The sequence below is a fragment of the Pinus tabuliformis genome, chromosome 4_1 (genome assembly GCF_031772625.1).
Source record: "Pinus tabuliformis cultivar Carrire ecotype Pingquan chromosome 4_1, CPIR1, whole genome shotgun sequence".
In the NCBI taxonomy this organism is placed as follows: Eukaryota; Viridiplantae; Streptophyta; class Pinopsida; order Pinales; family Pinaceae; genus Pinus; species Pinus tabuliformis.
In genome coordinates, this window is record NC_142303.1 from 351,423,097 (window position 1) to 351,447,627 (window position 24,531).

The 24,531-nt window shown below is 35.1% G+C and overlaps 1 pseudogene; it reads right to left on the reverse strand.

Annotated features, from left to right (window-relative positions):
• Positions 1-3,157: 3,157 nt before the first annotated feature.
• On the reverse strand, positions 3,158-8,197 carry LOC149175730 (benzyl alcohol O-benzoyltransferase-like; annotated as a pseudogene).
• Between the last annotated feature and the right edge of the window lie 16,334 nt (positions 8,198-24,531).

Sequence of the window (24,531 nt, forward strand, 5' to 3'; positions counted from 1 at the left end):
CTGTTCTCTTGTGATCTTGCAGGAAGGCAAGTAGCTGTTCTCTTGTGGTTTTATGAGGAGGCAAGTAGCTGTGAACACCCAAGGAGAAGAGGATCTAGATCGAGGGAAAAACGGAAGACACCGGTAAGTCCATTGATCTTTCCTCTTTCACATTTCATAAAGGAAGAAACCAGAATAGCTGTATCTGTTTGTTGCTAAGGCACTGTCACACCTTAGGTGGATAGGATCGTCCTGCATAGGCATTTTTCCCCACAACACATAGTAGCACAAAACAAGTGGGAATTTTACCAAATGGACATAAATTCAACATTCCTAAATGGAGTGTTAATGGAAGAAGTTTACATTGAACAACCTCTAGGCTATGAAAATAAAGGCCAAAAGCACAAAGTGTGCAGATTGAAGAAAGCTCTTTATGGGTCGAAGCAATCACCAAGAGCGTGGTACAGTAGGATAGATTCCTATCTACTGGAAAATGGATTTGAAAAGTGTGAGGGAGAACCCACCCTCTACATCAAAGAAAAGGATGGTAAATTACTAATTGTTGTGTTATATGTTGATGATGTTATTTTCACAGGTAATGCTGATTATCTTATTGAAAACTTCAAAACAGTCATGAAAGAAGAATTTGAAATGACTGACATGGGTTTGTTGAGATACCTCTTAGGAATAGAAGTAGAATAAAATGGAAATGAGATTTTTATCTCACAAGCAAAATATGTTAATTAAGTGTTGGAAAGATTTAATATGTAGGAGAGAAAAGCAGCAATCACTCTCACAGTGATAGGATTAAAACTCAGCAAAGAGGACAACAACAAGGAATTTGATCCTAGTTTATACAAGAGCATAGTTGGGAGCCTCATTTATTTGACTGCAACTAGGCTGGATATAATGTATGCTGTTAGTTTAATTTCCAGATTCATGGAGAGGCTAAAAGAAGCACATTGGCAAGCAGCGAAAATGATTGTAAAGTATGTTAAAGGTACTAAAAGGTTTGACATTTTATATACTACTTCAGAATGTTCAGATTTAATTGGACACAGTGATAGTGATTGGGTTGGAAGTATAGATGATTGGAAAAGCACATCCGGTTATGTTTTTGACATGGGTTCAGGAGCCATTTCATGAGCTTCTAAAAAACAGCCTATTGTAGCATTGTCTAGAGCAAAGGCAGAATATGTGGCAGCTACAGCAACAACATGTTAGGCAATTTGGATGAGAAGGATGTTAAGGAGCTTATGCCAAGAGAAAACAAAAGGAACTGTGATTTTTTGTGACAATAGCTCAGCTATTGCATTATCCAATAATTCTGTGTTTCATAAGAGAACGAAACACATTAACACAAAGTTTCATTACATCATGGAATTGGTAAACAATGGAGAAATTGTTTTATTACACTGCAGAACTTAGGAGCAGGTTGAAGACATTCTGACCAAACCATTAGGGAAAAAAAGTTTTGAATTTTTGAGGAAATGTCTGTGTATGACTGATAACCCAGCAGTTGAAATTAAAGGGGAGTGTTGAAATGTTCATTTCCCCTGTCGCGTTATTGTTTCCAGAAAATCGCCAGTCTTCCCGCACCACTTTTCACGAGTTGGTGGTTTTTCTCAAATGACAGCGATCATATTCACCATCTGACGTGTGTCCACATCAGATTTCCAAAACATCTTTTTCCCTAGAGATTAAAGTTCATAAGAATGGACCATGCAATATTGATTGTCAACCGTCCGATGAAATCAACGGTTGTGTACAGGCCTGCACCATGGAGTAATTTATGACTTGACGTGAAGTGAAATTTTTTGTTTGACCGCCAAGTTTATCAGTAAGGCATTTAATAAAAATTTTACTGTGGTCGTAATTGTAGGTAAAGTCTTAGATTTTATTGTTTTTTATTTACGGGAGTATGGCACAAGAAATATGTAATATCATTTTTGTTTTGTTGTTGTTCATTGAACATATGAATATGTAAAGGGAAAAACTCGCTGCAACGAATGTAAGAAGATTTTTTTTACAGCAGGTTGAATGTAAAGTGTTGTTGTTCATTGCATATGTAATGTAAGGGAAGCACGTAGCAGCGAACATGTGAAGAAATTTTTGCGCAGCAGTGTAAATATATGTAACAGAGTTTTGTTTTGTAAGTTTTGTTTTGTAAAGCAGCAGCGTGAATGAAAAATTTGCAGCTGAGACAGAGTATTTTTCAGGAGAAGATAGAGTAATTTTTTTGTGGAACTGAAACGTTCTCTGGTTGTAATCCCTCTGAGAGAGGAAGATCCCTTTTGTAACAGCAGTTGTTTTATTAATGAATACAAAGTTTTATTGTGCATGTGAAACACTCTGTTCTTCCCAGAAAACAATTTTAGTTTCTGCTGTGTTAAAACAGAGCATTTCTCTATTTTGTTCGTTTTTGTTTGGAATCATTAGAAATTCCCAACAGGATCATGAACTAACGTTCCCCTCGCAAAACACCAGTTCTTGTGGAGATGAAATCATTATTAAAATTACTTTGACTACAATCCAAATCACACGTCCCAATCTACACATCCAGTGGTCTTTATCTTTTAGATATGATATAAAGTGAGCTTAAAAGACTAACAAAAATGATCTTTCATTATGTTGGGGAAGTTTTCTCTACGTAAAGAAAACTTCCCTAGGAGATTTGTTTAGCCTTTCTCCCAAACCCCCTTAGAACCCCATTTGCTACTCCGCTCAAGTAAAATACTTGCAACAAGGACAATTGTGATATTATTAGGCAGAGCAGTAACGTATGAGTGTCACTATACTTACTATCACAAAAATAGTTTTATTTTTATTTTTAAATGAATTCACAAATATTAAAAGTTAAGCCAATAAAAAAATAAAAATAAAAAAGTATTTTAAAATCTAGTAAAAATAGAAATATTGAGCATTTTCCCTAATTTATAATGTACGTTGAAATATTGAGCATTTTCCTTAAATATAATTAAGGAAATGAATTTATGAAAAATATTTTCAGTCCTAGCAGCTTGGGCTAAAATAAAATAACTGTATGGAAACTCCAGAAACTCTTTTGAATTTCATTTAACCTGCTGCAGTCATGGAATATACCAAAAAAGTGATTCACTGGATTTTCACCGGTTCTGTCTTCTATTCTTGTGTGAACAATATCCGCTTCGTGGGTATTCTAGTTTATGGTGTTATACACAATTTCTTCGAAAGTTTCCATTACAACAGAGGGCAGACAAACAGGAACTACAATTTCTTGGAAGACTTTGATTAAAGGAACGGAGAGAAACGGCGTTGCAGGTATTGCACATAACGAAAAACCTTCATATACGGCTTCCCCCCACCCGAAATCCGCCTGCTGGTATCCAACTTTGGAAAGATCCATAAGAATATAAGAACCTCGTATTGTCAAATGTGGGCCTCACTTCACTTGCAGGAAATCGATCACAGATCGCATGTATTCTTCGTCTAACCTTCTCTTGCCTTCGCTTACTAACTCCACAACGAAAGATAGCGGCTGGTCAGTTAGATTCCGGGCTTTTGTGTTAGAGCAGTCGCAAAATATTGCATTGCCATAGTAACCATCAGGGAGATGCGGCCGAAATCGAGAACGACAGTTCATAGGAAACAATAATCTTGAGTCTTGTTCATCTGGGAGATTCAGAGCCTTTGTTTGCAATCGCCACAAGTAGGCAGATAACGCTTCGAATGTCATGCATTTACCGCTACCTTCTATCTGTCGTTTTAAGGCCTCCATTCCTCTTGAACCAAAGGAAAAAAATTTCCTTAGTGGACGCAACTATTTGTGCATTATCGCTTCGTCATATTCATCGTGGGAAAATTTCACTATAGGCTTCACTCTGGGACGAAGGATTTCTCTCTTCCAAACCAGAGCAACCGGGGGTCTCACGGCCCTTCTTGCCATTTCAGCCATACCATTAACGAATTGGACGATACCAACACCATCACTCATGTAGTGATTGGGGTGCAAACCCAATACGAACCCTCCACATCTGAGATGTGTTACCTCGAAATTGATACGGTAACAAAAATTCTATGAAATTCGTACGGTGCCTAAACCACCTACTGGATGATGGACTCTACAAATTATCATCTTATTTGTGAATATTACAAACCTGAATCAACAACAATGATGTGTCTGTGATGTTTTCCGATCCCGAAACATTAGTGATAAATTCATCTCCATGAGGAATAGGCGGATACAGATCTCCAAGGTCTTCTAATGAAATATCGACGTTAGCTTCTACGAAAAGAATCCCTTCACCAGTGTAGTCCACAGTGATTTTACCATTATCTGCATCTCTTAATCTTCCAGCAAAAGGATGGTAATGCACCAGAACCTTTGCCAGAGCCTCCTTGATAATTCTGACTGGATCGTCTACATTCTTCTTAGATGAGTTGTCTATAGAATAGAATTTTTGGCATTTTATACCTTAATCCCAATTGATCGTCTAGGTTGGAAAGATAATAGGGATTGGTGTGGTGTAGGGTGATCTGGGGTGACTAGCACAGGTGGGTGTCTGGTGATCTTGAAATTAGGAACGGTTCTGGGATCAACAGACATGCCAGATGAAGAAACCAAGCGCGTTGTGGCCCGTTTCATAGCTGTCCTTCTGAGAATGGCCATGGAAGTGCACTACCAGAATGGTTTATTCGTAGGGATGATAATAAACTCTCAAAACGATGCGCACTGCTGTGTAGAATGGTCATTTTTCTCGAGCATTGCCTATAATATACAAAATCATTGTGGATTAATTTTGACACCACTACTATAGTGTATTGTAGTATCATGCAGTCTAGACCAGATTCCAGAGGCAAACACATTAATTTTGACGCTATTTCTATCCTGTATTCAAAATGCAGGTGTTGAATGAAATCTGGAGAGCAGGGTCGTCACTGTTACGCCCCTACACTAGCGATACTCTTCCAACCACATTGTAGAAGGTGCGACACCACTAAGCCCTTTCTTTTTAACAATACTAATGATCGTGGACTATGCTTACTTTCAATACTTAGTTTATTTTTCAACAGCTAAGCATATTCATCTTTAAACACAGCAGAAACATTCATATACCATTTATCATATTAACATCATTACCATTCAACTGCACAACGGATTATCATGGGAGGGGAAACTCCCTGCTATATGAGTCTATCCGTATCAATAATGTTAATCTTCATAATTAAATACAAGTTTACATCCAAGGGAAACTCCAAATTTCACCTTTACACTTGTACAAATTCACTCCTTGCACCTGTCATGTAGCCTTGCCCAACCTTGGGCAAAGTTGCCTAAATTGTCGTTCACATCGTTCGCCTCGTGCATGGCTCACCCGTTCATAAACACTTTCAATCGTCACACGATTCCTCATTTCGTTCGACCCGGGCATGTTTCACCATGTTATGGATCTGATATGAAAATATATGGGAACATAAATAAACCCATGAAATAACATGATCGAAGTAGATAGAAATGATTTACTTTATTAATCAAACCCTTAAGGTAGGGAAACACCATACATTCACTCGTTAAGGAAGGAGAACACTCTATAAGCCATATGCCTGTTCATACAATATTCCTTGACATCTCTCAATGGGGAGTCTCTAGCCTCTATATAGACCTCTTACATACAATACCATGGGTCATTACCATGGTTCCCTCAATACCATCTATCTAATACCATGGGCTTATTACATTATTGCTAACTACTTGTGGTCCCTTACATGATACGAATTAACCACCTTATTTATTAGTATGGTCCATCCCATTATTACATTATTCCCTTGGGTACCTCCATTTGTACCCCATATAACCCCCCTAGGTATACTACATTCCACCCCCTTTAACATATTTCATCCCCAAAACATGGGAAGAACACAAATAATAAGATCTAGTCAAAAGAGTAGTCCATTGGTACCATGCATGTGCATCTAGCCATCCAAGAGAAAGGTGAACTCTTGATCTAGCTGGTGCCTCGCTCGCCTGAGATGGAAGTTGATCCTCGTAGCTCTTCTATGTTGATGTAGAGTAGGTGGATCGTCGCCTCTCTCTATATGCCATGTCGGGGCTGTTTTCCTTGTAGCTAATTTGTTGCCATCTTGTTAGTTGTTTTCTTGCTGGGTGATGTGGGTGGTGATATGCTGAAGTTTTAACCAACAATGTATCTTTCTTTAATTTACCACCTAATGGAGCCTGATTGTTATCTGGTACATGTTGTGGTGCCTGTTGTGGTTTCTTATCTTCCAATATTACTTCAACCACTGAGTCCTCATCTGATGTATCAGTACCTGTAACCTTTTCTACTTCAGCCTCTATTTGTGTTTGATTGTCGACCATCAATGGCTCATCATATGATGTGTAAGTGTCATTAGAGCTTTGTGCTTCTGCCTCCATAGTCTCTGCTTGGGTCTTAATGGAAATATCATGCAATGTAATTTTCTTCTTTTTATACCACAGCTTCAGGAATTTCTTCTACACATTAATATTGACAGTACCCACAGATTCCATCCAAGGATATCCTAAAACAACCTCCATGTTATCGATATTTGAAGTATAAATATCACAATGAAACACATACTTATCCATCAAAAGCTTCAAATATTTATAAACTTGCACATCCTCATCATTAACCTCTGTGTTTTCAATGTGTTTTGCTGGAACTTACAAATTTTTTTCCAAATTGACATTTATGAGATTTTGCTTGCAACTAGGATTTATAGACACAATTATCTTCTCCTTCTGAATCAATCCATGAACCTGCAATAAGGAGATACTAGCAGAAATTAACCATTTAGTTTTCTTGATTTCCTTCTTTCCTATACAAATAAAATGTTTGCTAGGTTTTGTACTTTTCTCTTTTCTAGTATGAGACCACTCATCCAAAAATAGTTCTTCTATTACATCAGTGCTACATTACTTCAGAAACTCACTGTCAAGTGATTCCCACCATATAACAACGTCATTTCTAAAATAAGACCCTATTTTGTCCTTCCAACACCCTGGACAGTCCAACTTATGATATGCTATAAAATTTTCAATAGAAGTTCAATCATCCTTTCCTTTAAAAAACTTACTATTATAAGCCATGAACAGGGTTTGTAAAACAAATTGCTTACTTGGTGAAAATTTGAAATGGCCACAATTCCATCAATATTGCTCAGAATCTATATTATGAATTTTTTTTCAGAAATGGAACAACCATTCTACATCTTCCCATCTGGTAGAAATCCTGACCTAGGCACTGGAATTTCATATCCGCACAACAACTGTCCTGCCGTCACCAAAATTTTTCTAAAAAAACAGTTGATTTTAAATCAGTGATATCTCTCTCATTCAGACTTTGATTTGACTGATTTTTTTTTTAATTGGGTATCTTTTCATGAAACATCCAGATCTGCAATTAGATTCTACATATTTTTCACCAAAACGTACAGATATGATCTGCAAACTTTCCGACCCAAAAAATTTCTACAAAAAATAATAAATAAATAAAAAATTCTCTGCTTTGCCCAAGAAAGTACTCTGATACCACTTGTTATGGATCTGATCTGAAAATATATGAGAACACAAATAAACCCAAGAAATAACAAGATCAAAGTAGATAGAAATGATTTACTTTATTAATCAAACCCTTAAGGTAGGGAAACACCATACATTCACTCCTTAAGGAAGGAGAACACTCCACAAGCCATATATCTATTCATACAATATTCCTTGACATCTCTCAATGGGGAGTCTCTAGCCTCTATATAAGCCTCATACATACAATACCATGGGTCATTACCATGGTTCCCTCAATACCATCTATCTAATACCACAGGCTTATCACATTATTGCTAACTACTTGTGGTCCCTTACATGATACAGGTTAACCACCTTCTTTATTACTATGGCCCATCCCATTATTACATTATTCCTTTGGGTACCTCCCTTTGTACCACATATTATCCCCCCTAGGTATACTACCTTATGTCTATAGAACAGATTTTTTTGCATTTGATACCTTAATCCCAATTGATCGTCTAGGTTGGAAAGATAGAGGGATTGATGTGGTGTAGGGCGATCTGGGGTGACCAGCACAGGTGGGTGTCTAGTGATCTTGAAATTAGGAACAATTCTGGGATTGGCAGACATGCCAGAAGAAGAAACCAAACATGTTGGGGCCTGTTTCGCAGCTATCCATCTAAGAATGGCCATGGAAGTGCACAAGCAGAATGGTTTATTCGCAAGGATGATAATAAACTCTCAAAAACGATGCACACTGCTATGTAGAATGGTCATTTTTCTCAGGAATTGCTTGTAATATACAAAACCATTGTGGATTAATTTTGATGCCACTACCGTCATGTATTGTAGTATCATGCAGTCTGGACCAAATTCTAGAAGCAAACACATTAATTTTGATGCTACTACTGTCTTGTATTCAAAACACAGGTGTTGAATGAACTCTGGAGAGCAAGGTCGTCACTATCATGCCCCTACATTTGCGGTACTCTTCCAACCGCACTATAAGAGGTGTGGCACCACTAACCCTTTTCCTTTTAACAATACTAACGATCATGGACTATGCCTACTTTCAATACTTAGTTTATTTTTCAACAGCTAAGCATATTCATCTTTAAACATAGCAAAAACATTCATATGCCATTTATCATATTAACATCATTACCATTCAAGTGCATAACGGATTATCATGGGAGGCGAAGCTCCCTCCAACATGAGTCTGCCCGTATCAATAATGTTAATCATTAGAATAACATACAAGTTTACATCCAAGGGAAACCCCAAATTTCACCTTTACACTTATACAAATTCACTTCCTGCGCCTATCGTGCATCCTTGCCCAACCTTGGGCAAAGTCACCCGAACTATCGTTTAGTTCGTTCACCTCATGCAAGACTCGCCCGTTCACCAACGCCTCCAACCATTGCACAATTCTTCATTTCATTCAAGCCGGGCGTGTTTCACTAACTTGCCCTTCGTTCATCATTCACCATCGCACATTTATGCCTGAACGTGTCGTTCACCCGAACGCCCTGTCGTGCCCTCCATTCGACCTATCGTTCGGCTCGATGCCCTACCGCGCCTTTGCCTGACGTTCGACCGGACACCCTACCACGCCCTCACGCGGTCTTCACTAAGATTCCCTACCGCGCCTTCGCCCGACTCGTCATTTGATCGGATGAACTCTCGCACCCTCGAATGACTTCTTGAATGAATGCCCTACCGTGCCCTTGCCTAACATTTCAATCGACCATTCAGCTGGATGCCCTTTGGCGCCTTTTCTTGACTTTTCATTTGCTTGGATGCCTTGCTGCACCCTCGAACGACTTCTCGAACGAATGCCCTACCGCACCCCCAACTCGTTCAACAACCCATGTGTGTTTCCGTCTGTGTCATTTCGACCTCCACCCTAGCTCGCCCTTTCGCGCCCTCGACCTGCACTTCGGTTCCCACACTTCTTCATTTAGAGTGAGTGCTTTGGCCCTCAACTGCCTACACTACGCCTTGGCTTCAGACTTCAATCCTTGCACTTCTCCTTCGCTTCAACCTTGAACGTTAAGACTTGTGCATTTTTTGAATGGTGGAATGGCTCCAACCGCCATCCTGTTTATACCTGTGCGCTGCCATGGAGTGGCACGTCAACTCACCCAGCCAACCTTCATTCAACCCTTTGCTTCAACTTTTAAATGAGTTGGCTCGCCCTTCGGTCGACCCAACTCCTCAACCATCGTGCCCATTCTCTTGGTTGGTCTTGCCCACCCGTCGGCCCACCAGGACCACACCACAGGCTATAAACCAAACGACCCAACCACTTGGTTATTTTCACGTTTCTTCCCCACTGTGTTGCTGCTCCCTAGCTCATCGCCTTCGTGCACCCTCGCCATGTCACCTACAGCTCGTGGGCATTACAGTCAGCATCGAGTATTTTTATTACTCATGGATTACGGGGGGATTTTTATCGTGATTTTTTGAACTTTGGATTCACAAATATGTTATAAAATGACCTATTGCCTTGTCAGTTCAAAAATGGGAAGATACAAGATTTTATAGTATAATTTTATATTAAAAATTAATAACATGATATTTATATTAATAGTAATAATATTGGTCAGTTATATATATATATATATATATATATATATATATATATATATATATATATATATATATATATATATATATTTAAAGGTAGAAAAATTTATCATAATTTATTTGTCAAACGAATAGTGAGGACAATCATATCTAGCTACTATCCTCAAAAGCATGTTGACTCATCACCATTATTCAATGAAAACCAGGCCACCTCGAATAATCTAGATGTCGTAAGGGTGTAGGCTTTCACTCCTTCCAGATTCCTCTGGGTCTTGGAACATAAAAGTGTTTCCTTATGTGCAAGGAAGACAGCCTCTTAGCCTAGCAAAGTCAATTTTAGAGCATAATCCAAGCCGAAGTTTCATTTTGATTTTACAACCATTTTATATAAAAATAAAACAATATTGATAAAATATTTCAAATTTCATATATAATTTTTTTTAATAAGAGGGATTTATATAATAAGGTATAAAAAATAATAATCATATTAAAAAATAAAATACTTGAAAATAAATAATTTCTTGTTTTTTCTTTCCAATATAAAAAAAAATGAGTACTTTTTTCATTACTTAATATGATGTTTAGGGTAAACCAAATGTATAATTTATTATGTGTTTATTCGATATCTTTTGGACATGTGTAATTTATATAGATTCACGTGAATCTAGAATTTATGAAAGTGTTAAGAGGGATTGAATTTGATTTGAGATCTAAAGGTTTGTACTTCAAGAGATTTGATCTATAACGTATAAGAGGGACAAAATTTCTAGAAGTACAATCTTTTCTCTAAAATTTTAGTCTAAAAAGATTTGCACCTCAATAGATTTAATATTTCTTGGTGTTTAATAAATCTAGAGTTAAAATACATATTTGTTGATGTGTATTATTTTAAAAAATGATTTATAAGAAATTTAAGAAAATTTGAAATTAATTAATTATTTAGTTTTTAAAAATATGGTTTTATAAATTTATATTATTACAAATATTGAAATTGAAATTTAATGCTATATATATATATATATATATATATATATATATATATATGTTTAAATTTTAGAATATTTGGACTATTTTCAACATTCATCGAATTTTGAATCTTTTATATAATGGTTAGTTATGTTGTAATTATTCATTATTAAAATTGTATTTTTGAATATAGAAATGAATTTAGTACCTTCAAACATTCATATTACTCTAAAACCAATCTAGATTCATCATGACTTTGGATCTACCAAGCCTTACCAAGCCCCTAGAGGGATCAACTCTCTTGAGATGCAAATCTCTTTGAGAGAAAGATATTTGATCCCTCTCGACTCTTTGTAGATCCCAAGTTAAGATAGATCTAAGCTGCTATAATATATATGTAGTTGACATTGAAGCACTTTATTTGTAATTCACTCTCTCCATATTAAAATGTTAAAACATACCCCCATATTTTTTCCTATATACATATATTTAATTATTCTTATTATTAATATTTTCCAAAATATTAGATATCAAGTCCATATTAGACATTGAAAGAATTACAAATATCCCTTTTATATTGAATTAAAAAGCGATGATTAATGAAATAATATTTTTTTCAAATTTTCTCTCTACATATGTTTCATGTTAAAATAATTTATAACCTATGTTAATTTTCTCTTTGTTATTGATATTTTTAAAATTTTATATATCAGTTCAATCTTAAAATTCAAATAAATTACACATCTCCCTAGTCATCAAAAGTGAAAATATAGTCCAAGGGGTCTTAAATAGTGGGTGATTGGGTGCTCTCTTAAGGCACTCCTTAATGTGAAGTCACCATTCAATTCCTCAACAGATAGGGGTGATGCTTTGGACATGTTAAAGATGTAGTCCTCCCAAGCTTAGAAAAAAAAGTGAGAATATAAAATACCTTTTAATTTAAGCTACTCTATTTTTCTATATTAAGTAGATATAAAATTATTTTATATAAAATTATGATATTTAATATTGACATTTAAGGGTTTTACTTATGGTTGAGAGTGATATTTTTTGTTATTAATATATTTTTGTTTTAAATATGACATGTGAACTAAATGTAGAATGAATCACACATTATGTAATATCAATAATATTCTTTCTTGTCATCTCCATATTAAGTAGGGAAGAAATTACATTTATTCATCTTACTAAAAGCTAATTTTTTTTTTACTCATCTCCATATTAAGTAATGAAGAAATTACATTTCTTCCTCATACTAAAAGGTAAATTATTATTTTTTTACTTTATGTTACTTTATATCTCTATATAAAGTTATTTAAAAGTAAGGTGCAAATTGAAGTATTTTAATTATAGCCTAAATTAATTTCTTTAGTTAATGCTATTTTTAATCTGTTAATTAAAATATTATTTTACTATTTTTTAATGTAATGTTATGTGGCAACATCTCTCTTATACTAAGTTGTAGAACACTTTTAAGCACAATTATATAATTTTAAATTATCTTTAATGAAATTATATAATTTAAATAAAATATAAAAAGTTAAATACTATCTATATATAATTTGTATTAAAAGAAATATATATAATTTAATTTATAAATTTTTAGTTAATGTTAATGCTAAATTTTTGAACTTCTTCATTTAATTCATAAAATTTATGTTTTAAAATAGTTTTAATGTGTATATTAATATGTGTGTTGCAATCTCCCAATTAAAAATAGTAACGTAATAACGAAAGCTTTATAGGATATTGTTATGTGGAATAAAGATCAATCATTTATCAATATATATGAGCACATATATATTGTTTGAAACCACAAATCAAAAAGTCTCCACAATTATTGGCACTCTCACTTTCCTACATGTGATGACAAGAGGGCGTATGCATTGCATACTATAAATAGATGAGAAGTAGAAACAAGTTTGATAGTGAGGATCAAAAATATGTTTTAAAATAGTTGTAATGTATATATAAATATGTGTTACAATCTCCCAATCAAAAATAGTAACGTAATAACGAAAGCATTATAGGGTATTGTTATGTGGAATGAATAAAGATCAATCATTTATCAATATATATGAGCACATATGTATGGTTTGAAACCACAAATCAAAAGGTCTCCACAATTATTGGCACTCTCACTTCTTTACATGCGATGACAGGAAGGCGTATGGATTGCATATTATAAAGAGACGAGAGGTAGAAACAAGTTTCATAGTGAGGATCAAAAATATGTTTTAAAATAGTTTTAATGTATATATAAATATGTGTGGTACAATCTCCCATTTAAGAATAGTAACGTAATAACGAAAGCTTTATAGGATATTGTTATGTGGAATGAAGAACAATCATTTATAATGATATATGAGCACATATATATTGTTTGAAACCACACAACAAAAACTCTGCACAATTATTGGCACTCACTTTCTTACAATAAATACTAGAGAGGTAGAAACAAGTGGAAGAGAGAGAAGGGAGAAAGTGAAGCCACTAAAGGCAATTCATTCATTCTTTTTAAAGATAATTGAGTGACCGGTCTTGAAGATTGTTGACATTTAATATTATGTTTTATGCTTTAGAAATGAATCAAATAAAGTAGTAAACAAAATTTCATACATTCATATTTTTTTTTAAAGGTAATTGGGTGACGGGTCTTGAAGATTTTTGATATTTTATATTATGTTTTATGTTTTAGAAATGAATCAAGGAAAGTAGTAAAGAAAATTTCATAGATTGAAAATTTAGGGTGCATATTTTAATAGATGGGTGCAATGTTTCGTCAATTGCATGTGGAGACAAAGTTAGGTTGTTTAAGATTATTGGAGAACATTATAAGAATGATAAATGTTTGGAGCCTAAATACTTACCATAGATGTCAAGATGAGTCATTGGAGCAGATTGTTCTTAGTCTTGAGTATAAATATTGCTTTATTCAAGGCAGAGGATCATGACAGTAAAGTGACGATGAGGATATCATAACATGGAACAATCTTAACATCATTGAAGTTATCTATAAAGGCCTTCGAGATGCTTAATACTTTCTTTTAATAAAAAACCTTGATGAATTTGCAATGAAGTCGAGCTTGATAAAGGCTTCCATGCATAAAATACTATAATGTGAAACTAAATTTAAAGAACGACAAATTCTTAAATCATTGGAAAGAGTGTTATGCATCATCACTACAATATTGTTTGAAGTATACTTCGATGCTCTCTTGTCAGCATAAGAGAAGATCAATTGGAAGTATGAAGACCTGCATCATAATATTTTGATATACCAAAGGTTTGTGTGAAAGACTTGGGTCACAAATTTCCTAGGAACTCACATGCGTCTTAAAAGATATTGAGGATTGTAGGTACATGGATATGGAAATAGAGGGAGAAGAGGTGAAAGAAGGAAGCAAAGCTTGTGTCAAAAATATTTGTTCCAAAATCGAGATTTGAAGATTTGATCTTAAGAGGGAGCAATAAGATAAGAAAATTTGAAATATGCCTATATGTGACTAGAGAAGGAAGAATAGAAGTTTGTTCGAGTAAGAGGGTATCATGTTTCTTTCCACTTGTCATGACTTTGAAGAAGTGTCATAATCTAAGAAGGCCTTAAAGACTCATGTGGAGAAACTATGATATGTTGTACTAAAGAAGGGGTATGTATAAAAAATTATGTTAGCCTGAGAGGGAGCTCAAAATTATCATAGTAGAATTTGTCTTATTAAGAGGGAATTGTCCACTAAATGTGATCTTCAATTGATGAAGCCTGATGAAATATGTATGTAAAATTTTGATGATAGATAGATAGTTGATTGTTTCTTTAATGAACGTAGCAATGAGCTTAGGCTGCTAGAATACTCTGACTCTGATTGGGTTGAAATTGTTTTCGATGGAAAGAGTACATCTCACGGATGTTCTTGATTGGGATCAATAATGGTTTCTTTCATGACCACGAATCAATCTTCCATGGAACTTAGTACTACTAGACATGAATATATGGTAGCTTGTGAAGTTTTTTGTGTATAATTTTGGATTCTAAAATTTCTTTCCAAAATGTTTGAGCAGCTGTTGGAATCAACCATGATATTTTGTAACAGTTAAAATTGCATGACAGGTCAAAGAAAATTTGTATCAAGTAAGACTACATTCGTGTTATGGTACAAAAGGGAGTGGTGAGGATCCAATATATCTCCACTGATGAATATATAAGAGAAATTCTCACAAACCCTCTATATCAAGCGAAGTTTGTATACTTTAGAGACAAACTTGGGCTAGTGGAGAACTCCTTTATGAGTGAGAGGGAGCATTAATGTGACATCAATAGGGGTATGGCTCGGACTATTAGTGAAAACAGGAGCATGAACTAGACTATTAATGGATGGAGAACATGGGTATGACTCAGTTTATTAATGGAAACAGGAGCATGACCTAGCATGTTAATGGATGGACAATAGGGGCATGGTTCAGAATATTGGTGACAAGAGCAGCATGACCCAGACTGTTGATAGATAGAAAACAGGGGTATGACTTGAGCTATTGGTGACAATAGGAGCATGACCTAATATTTTTTAATGGATGAAAAATAGGTGTATGTCTCAGATTATTTGTGAATCTAGGAGCACGACCCGAACTATTGGTGGATGAACAATAGGAGTATGGCTCAAACTATTGGAATCAACAAGAGCGTGATTTAAACTATTGACAGATGAACAAAAATGGTATGGCTTGAATTATAGGCGACAATAGTAGCATGACCTGGACTGTTAAAAGATGACAAAAATGGGTATGGCTTGGACTATTGGACTATTGGTGAAAATAGGAGCATGAACCTGAATGCTAATGGATGGACAAAAGGAGTATGGCTCAAAATATTGGTGACAATAGGAACATGAACTGGACTATTGGTGAGATAGCATGAGGGATGAACATTCTTGAAAGGAATGGCCTTTGATGCCCAAACAGTCGTGAGTAGGATCCTATTTAGCATCATGGCAAAGAGAGAGACCTTTGGATTTGGGACATGGGTTTCCTTGGGTTTTGACCATGGGGGATGATAACACTGAACTAGTTAGAGTACCATGAGGTAAGGCTCCCATTGGATCATGGTGACTGGTTGAGTAAGTATCAGCAGTTAGGAGAGCTAACCTGAGTTGTGGTATATATTGATGATGATGTTGATGTAAGTCAAGGGTATTGACCTAGATAAATATGTTATGGATGATATTTAACTTTATTTTCAGAATGATGATGTATACGGAGTTGGGGACGTTGTCACTATGTCAAGTAAATTGACTAGAATTAGGAGAATGGTTCTATAGGTTGAGTTGTAGCCTCTAAGATTCCTACTCAAATCTCTGAGAGAGATTCTCAGATTTTTTTTATAGCGAGTTTCTTGGGTCTCTGAGGGAGCTAATTAGATATATATTTAGAGAGAGCATGTTTAGGAATCCAACCTGGGTTGATTTTATTTGGCGTTTAACCTGGAATATGTGCACTATTCTTGTAATGATGAATGAGGACTAGTTTACATACCATGAAGTTGAGGCGCTGACTAGATCATGGTGACTAGTTGATATTGATGTTGTACCATTGGTACTAAGTTGATGCCATTATTGTTATAGGTGAATAGGGTTAACCTGGATGATTATGATGCTAGTAATTATGATATTGATGTTGGTGTTGATCTAATATGGATCCTTCATTTAGGAACCCTTTCAACTTATTGACATCTTTCTAAACATTATGTGTTGGGTCCCTATATTACTAGTGATTACCCCATTACTATTGTAGTTGCATCCCTTATTAATATTGTTGTGCCCCTATGATCCCCACATTGTTATTATTGTGCCCCATAGAATCCCTCTATTTTTATTTTTGTGGCTTTATATTATTTTTGTTAGGTCAACTGGGTTATATTGTGACTCCTTAGACTCCTATATACAGAAAGGAGGTTTTGTCATTTGGATCATCCCAGAATTGTTCATTTATGTAATGTAAGGGAGGTTTCCCACTCGAAGAGGCTGAATTCTAAGGCATTGATCTATCTTTTCTATCTTTTCTTGAGCTGGTTTCATAACATTTGGTATCAGAGCTTTGGATTCTAGGGTTTCGCTACTCTAAATAGGTCATCGTGGCATTTTCGCTATAACTTTTTTTCTACGACATTTCAGAAGCTAAAAAAAGAAAATCATTTGAAAAGAAATCGTGCTGAACCTCGGGTCTGAATTTCAGAGCTTTTCATGCTATATTTGCAAAGATATGATCCGAGGAAGTTGGTCTTTTTGCAAACTCTTGAACTACATTCCAAATAGGTGACCTGGGGAAAGTCGTCATAACTTTCTCTTTGAGCATCGGATTGAAATTTCGTAAGAAGGTATAGAAAGAGGATGGACTGTAGTTTCTGGTGTATATGTTTTAGAGCCAAAGTTCGAAACAATGACTCGTGGCATGTTCTACAAGTTCGCTCTACTGAACCAATCTATAATCAGGTCACTGTGAGATATTTCACGTAACTCTTCCTTGGAGAATCCAATTTGGATCAGACTGGTGGCATTGGAAAGAGGACACAAAGGGCTACTTCAAGTTGCAATTTCAGAATTGGACGACCTGAAAGTAAAAAGATACATCAGAGGTAATATCGAGCTCCCACAAAGTGGAAAAAGGTGTGTAGATTCTTTTAAATTTTTGCTTAAGATTGGTTTGAAAACTTATTTTGAAGGAATTCAAAGGGCATAGTAGAGCATTATTATCAGTGACTGATGCCTCAAGGAAAGAAAATGTGAACACCTAGTAAGCAACCTGAAAGCTATAGCATGACTCATGAAGAAGAGGAAGAAATGCTACATGATATATCAAAATTAAAAGAGCAAGTGCAACAAATGTCACTCTCACAAAAGCTAACAGAAGCTAAGATAAATGGCGTGGAATCTAAGATAAAGGGCGTGGAAGATAAGATGGATGATTTGAAGATAGATTTGAAGACAGACATGGTAGATTTAAAGACAAATTTGACAAATTTTCTACAAGAAATACATACTAATGGTGAAAAAGTGGTAAAGGAAACTCATGATGTTAAATAAAGAAATGTTAATCATGATTTCATAGACTCTAATGTGGGATCGAAGACCCACCATATTCCAAAAATCGATATGAGGAAGTTTGCTGGCTAGGATCCTGCAACATGGATATTACAGATGGAGCAATTTTTCGATCTCAATAATGTCCAAAACACACAAAAGGTAAGTATTGCAACTTTATATTTGGCACCAAATCAGTTTATATGGTATCAATGGCTTTTCTCTCATAAACAAATTATCACTTGGGCAATTTTTACAGAAGAATTGACAGCACATTATGAGGATACAAAAAGAAACACTTTTTTTAGCCAATTGATAAGTCTCAAACAAAAGGGTTCAATAATGGAGCACATTCAGGAGTTCCAAAAATTGAACATAATGGTAAAAAATATTCTAGAGGAGCATAGGATTGATGTGTTCATAGGGACTTTAAAGGATAATATCCAACATGATGTTCGCCTTTGGGAACCTAATTCATTAGAGAAGGCATTCAAGTTAGCAAGAAAAATGGAAATCAAAATTATGGCAACCAGGAAGCATACCACTCACAACTATAAAGATGGAAGTGTTATTGCCCCTAGTCTTCCACAACCCATTAGGTTGACACCAAAATAGTTGGAAGAAAAAAGAGAAAAAGGGCTTTGTTACAGTTGTGATAGCAAATACACTAAAGGTCATAAGTGTGCTGAGAAGAAATTATTCTACATAGATTGCGAAGAGGAAGAAGAAAAGGAGCAAGAAAGGTCAAAAGAAGAGGATATACTCTAGGAACAAAGCCTAGATAAAGAAGAAATGAATCCACCCATATCTTGTAATGCATTGGCGAGAATTACCACTCCTCAAACCATCAAGATAGAAGGACAAATCAAGAAGAAAAAGGTAATAGTGTTGATTGATTTAGGAAGTACCCACAATTTTATTCATTGTAAGGTAGCAAAAGAATTGAATTGCTTCTTATATCCAGCGCCAGAGTGTCAAGCGATGGTTGCAAATGGAGGAATAATAAATTGCTCTGGAAAGTGCCATAATATCAAGCTATCGATGGGAGAATATGTATTGACTAGCTCAATGCTTTCCATTCCAATGGGAGGTGCTGATGTTGTACTAGGAGTCTAATGGCTACAATCCTTGGGTACAATAGCTTTTAATTGTCAAGAACTTTTCATGAAATTTTTTGTGGAAGGAAATGAAGTTGAATTAAGGGGTATTGCAGGGAAAATAGGAAAGATAATCAGCTCTAACAGTATGAAAAAGCTTCTAGAAAAGGAACAAAGGGGTGTAATTGCACAATTATGTTCACTAGATGTTTCCACATTGGAATCATCTATTTCTCCATATCTCCAAAACGTCTTAGACAATCATTCCAAGGTATTTGGGACTCCCAAAGGTCACTCACCTATTCGTGATCATGATCATGCTATTCACTTGATTACAGAAAGTGTTCCTCCAAACATTAGATCGTACAGATATTCCTATGCCCAAAAGACTGAAATTGAACGTATGGTTGCAGAAATGCTAGAGACTGGTATAATTCAACTGAGTCAAAGTTCTTTGTCCACTCCAGTGGTATTAGTGCACAAGAAGGATGGATCATGGCGCATGTGTCTAGATTATAGGGAGCTCAACAAGCTCACTATTAAAGATAAGTTTCTCATTCCTATCATTGATGAATTGCATGGATCAATTTACTTTACCAAGTTGGATCTTCGTTCAGGATATCATCAAATCAGAATGAAGACTGAAGACATTACGAAAACAACATTTAGAACTCATGAGGGTCATTATGAATTTTTGGTCATGCCTTTTGGCCTTACCAATGCACCTTCAACATTTCAAGGTTTGATGAATTCCATTTTCAAACCATTCCTTAGAAAATCTGTGTTAGTATGTTTTGATGATATAGTAATCTACAGCAAGTCTTGGAAGGATCATGTTGAACATGTTGACAGGGTGCTATAACTATTGGAGGAGAAACAATTATGCGCAAAATGATCCAAATGTTTCTTTGGAGTACAAGAGGTGGAATATCTCGGTCATATTGTATCTCACGAAGGAGTTAAGGTAGACCCTAGCAAAATTAAAGCCATTAAGGAATGGAAAATCCCCACATCCATAAAGCATCTGCGAGGATTTCTTGGGTTGAAAAGGTATTATCACAAGTTTGTTAAGAATTATGGGAGAATAGCAGCACCTCTAACAACATTATTGAAGAAAAATGCATTTTCGTGGACTCCATAAGCAACAAAGGCCTTCAAACATCTTAAAGAGGAAATGTGCCAAGCACTGGTCTTAGCTACACCAGACTTCACAAAAACCTTTATTGTGGAATGTGATGCTTCAGGAAATGGAATTGGTGCTGCTTTAATGCAAGATGAAAGACCCATTTCTTTTGAAAGTCATCCAATCAAGGGAAAGTTTTTACAAAAAGCTATTTATGAGAAGGAAATGTTGGCAATACTCCATCCACTTAAGAAATGGCGACCCTGCCTAATGGGAAGACACTTCAAGTTAAAAACGGATCATGATAGCCTTAAATACTATTTAGAACAAAGATTATCCTCTAAAGAGCAACAAAGTGGGTCACAAAGATGTTGGGTTATGACTTTGAAATCATTTATAAAAAAGGGAAGCAAAATGTGGTGGCAGATGCACTCTCAATAAAGGATGAGGATGTGGAAGCATTGTCCTATGCCATTTCTATTATCCAACCAGATTGGATAAACGAAGCAAGGGAGGAATGGAAGAATGACGAAGAAGTGTGGGCACTTATTCGAAACATACAACAAGATTCCAGTACGTATGATACATTTAGCTAGAAAAATGATTCTTTATGGTACAAAAATCGCTTATACCTCTGTAAGAATTCCCAACTAAAACAAAAAATTCTTATGGAATTACACACTTCTCCCTTAGGAGGGCGCGCAGGATTTTTAAAAACTTACCACAGGGTTAAGAAGGAATTCTTTTGGGATGGCCTTAAATCGGCTATTCAAAAATTTGTGGGGGAATGTTTGTTTTGCCAACAAAATAAAGTTGAAACAATTAAGACACCGGGTCTATTACAACCTTTATCCATTCCAAGCCAACATTGGGAGGAGGTTTCAATGGATTTTATCACAGGTTTACCCAAGTCTGAGGGAAATACTGTCATCATGGTGGCAGTTGACAGACTTGCCAAGTATGCACACTTTTGTGCATTATCACATCCATTTAAAGCTAGTACAGTTTCTACTGCATTTATGGAAACAATTCAAAAGCTACATGGAAACCCAAAGATTATTATAAGTGACAGAGATCCCATTTTCACTAGAAACTTTTGGACAGAATTATTTTCTTGTCTTGGTACTCAGGTAGCTCATAGCTCATCTTATCATCCTCAATCTGATGGGAAAACTAAGATAGTAAACAAATGTTTGGAAGGATATCTTCGTTGCTTTGTATTTGATAAATAAACACAATGGGTCAAATGGTTGCCTCTGGCTGAATGGTGGTATAACACTTCCTACCATACAGCAACAAAAATGACCCCATTTATGGCACTTTATGGATATCAACCACCATCCATCACATCATATTTAAGAGAAAATTCTAAGGTTCAAGCATTGGAACATCACATCGAGCATCAACAACAAGTCCTCCAACTCTTAAAGGATAACCTCGTGTTGGCACAAAATAGAATGAAACAATAGGCAGATCAACATCGCAGTGAAACAAGTTTTGATGTAGGTGATTGGGTATACCTACGGCTACAACCATATAAGCAAATGTCCCTCAAGCAAGCTAAGAAGGATAATAAATTATCACCAAAGTATTATGGTCCGTACAAGGTGTTGCAAAATATTGGTACTATGGCATACAAATTGGAGCTTCCTGTAGCTTCTTGATTGCACCCAGTTTTCCATGTTTCATGTTTAAAGAAGGTTATAGGTGATAAGCTTCGAGTTCAAACAATATTGCCAGAACTTGACCAGGAAGAGAAAATTATATTGGAACCAGAGGCAGTCACAGAAACAAGAACTTGACAATTATGAAATCGATCAATTTCAGACTATCTTATCAAGTGGAAGAACTTATCCGCTAAAGATTCCACGTGGGAGGATGACAATTTTATACGGAAGCATCCAGAACTACTCAAGCATTGAGGACAACACTTTTTTGAAGGAAAGGGGCATGTTGGTTCCCTATAATGCTAGTTATTACCCCATTACTATTGTAGTTTCATCCCTTATTAATATTGTTGTGCCCCTATTATCCCCATATTGTTATTACTGTGCCCCATAGAATCCCTCTATTTTTATTTTTGTGGCTTTATATTATTATTGTTAGGTCGGCTGGGTTATATTGTGACTTCTTAGACTCCTATATATAGAAAGGAGGTTTTTTCATTTGGATCATCCAAGAATTGTTCATTTATGTAATGTAAAGGAGGTTGCCCCCTCGAAGACGCTGAATTCTAAGGCGTTGATCTATCTTTTCTATCTTTTCTTGAGCTAGTTTCATAACATTATGAATATGTTCCTAGCCAGGAGGAAGTGTTGAAGAATTTAGTTATGATGAGTCTTCATAATCCTTGATGTATTTATAACAATATGTAATAACACGATATAAAATTAGAAGAAAGTAAAAAATAAAGGAGATCAAGAAAACCACCTAAAATTAATATCTTTGAAAATATCTCATACTCACGTCAATAACATATTCACCATCAGTGACTACCCACCATAATTTAAGCAAGTATTGCATAAAATATGAAATAGGAACAAGATGTAAATAAACATACTTACTAAGAGTTATTGCCCATTATTATTTATCTGATCTTCAACATTAAAACAAATATCAGTAAAATGTAAATGTGCAGACTTACTAGAATTTTATTTATGAAGTATCATTGCTTGAATATGAAATAACTATTATATATATTCACAAATAATTGCCATAGTTTATAAATAAAGTAATTATATCAATTGTATTATAAAATTAACTTGATCATCGAATGGGAGGATAAAGTTTGATTTTGGGGTGGTTGGAACACCTATAACTTATATCTTTCCTCTTTCCATCTAGATTTTATAAAAATTTTATGATAGTTGGTAGAGTAAGTTCCTAATGTTTGTAGCCATAGACTCCTAAGACTACATCCACTACTCCTATATGTATGATGTGAAACAAAAACTCTAAACTATAGTCTTGAATATATAATTTAACTTTGTGGAATTTTCCCTCATCTTCAATTTTTAATCCATCTACTGCCATGATCTTCATATTGGGCATTGGTATTCGAAATTATTCAACCCTTTTTGTGAGATTTTTGTCTTCACAAAATGATGGGTACTTCTGGTATTGATTATGACCATTATTGATTTTTTTATGTATTCTTTCAATTTTAACGTTTTTGGTTATGGTATCCCTATTATGGTTGATAGTGATATCTTGTGGGGAATTCTCATTATTGATATCTAGGTAAAATCATCAAGGATCATGAATTTCTTCTACATATGATTCCTCATTGTCTAAGTAATCTTTTAGTCCACACGTGCGTGCACACACATTCTTGATGTTGTTTCTTTTCATACATTTCGTTCCACATATCATGAGGAGATATATTTATTTTTTGGATGGGCTTAAAGAATTTGAAGCATTTCGGATTTTGCTATGGAATGGTTCATTTTTGGAAATGGCAAGATTTGCTAGTATGTTCTTTATTTGAACATGATTTTTATCCACTTTCTAACTTGGCTTAACTTGTTCCTCTTGTAATGTAATGTGATTCTGATTGACTAGAACCCTCATATCTTTTTTATATTTTTGTAATATATAGTGATTATGATAGATCCATATTTTTTACAAACATGCTTCTCTTCTATCTCCTTTTAAAGTGCCACAATTGTTTCTTCATTTGATTTTATTGTCCTTCTATTTTTTCCAGCCTTGTATTGAATTAATTCATAATCATTTTCCTAGTCACTAGTGAGGTAATTGGAATAATTTTACTTAATTGTAGTTTTCCATTTTCTTTAAACTGCTATACTTGTATGGCCTATTCACACCAAATTTTTGAATTTACAATTTTACAAACTCATATTTGACTTCAACAAAAATTGTACACCAATTTAATTAAATCACACAGTACTAGAAATAATTAACTCAATGGCACTCTAATTAAGTCATAAAACACCACAATAAATTGGAATTATAACTAGCAATTGCGTCAAGCAGTGCAAAGGAACATTGAAATCTCAAGAAGCCAAGAATTTTGCTTTTTACTATCCGTTCTTTTGGTTGTCTTCCATTTCATGTGCTTTTGGTTGTCTTCCATTTCATCTCAACTTCATTATCTTTTTCTCTCCTCCCTTGTGGCTTAGGCTCATTTTGTCACAACTTCGTTGTCTTTGTCTTTCT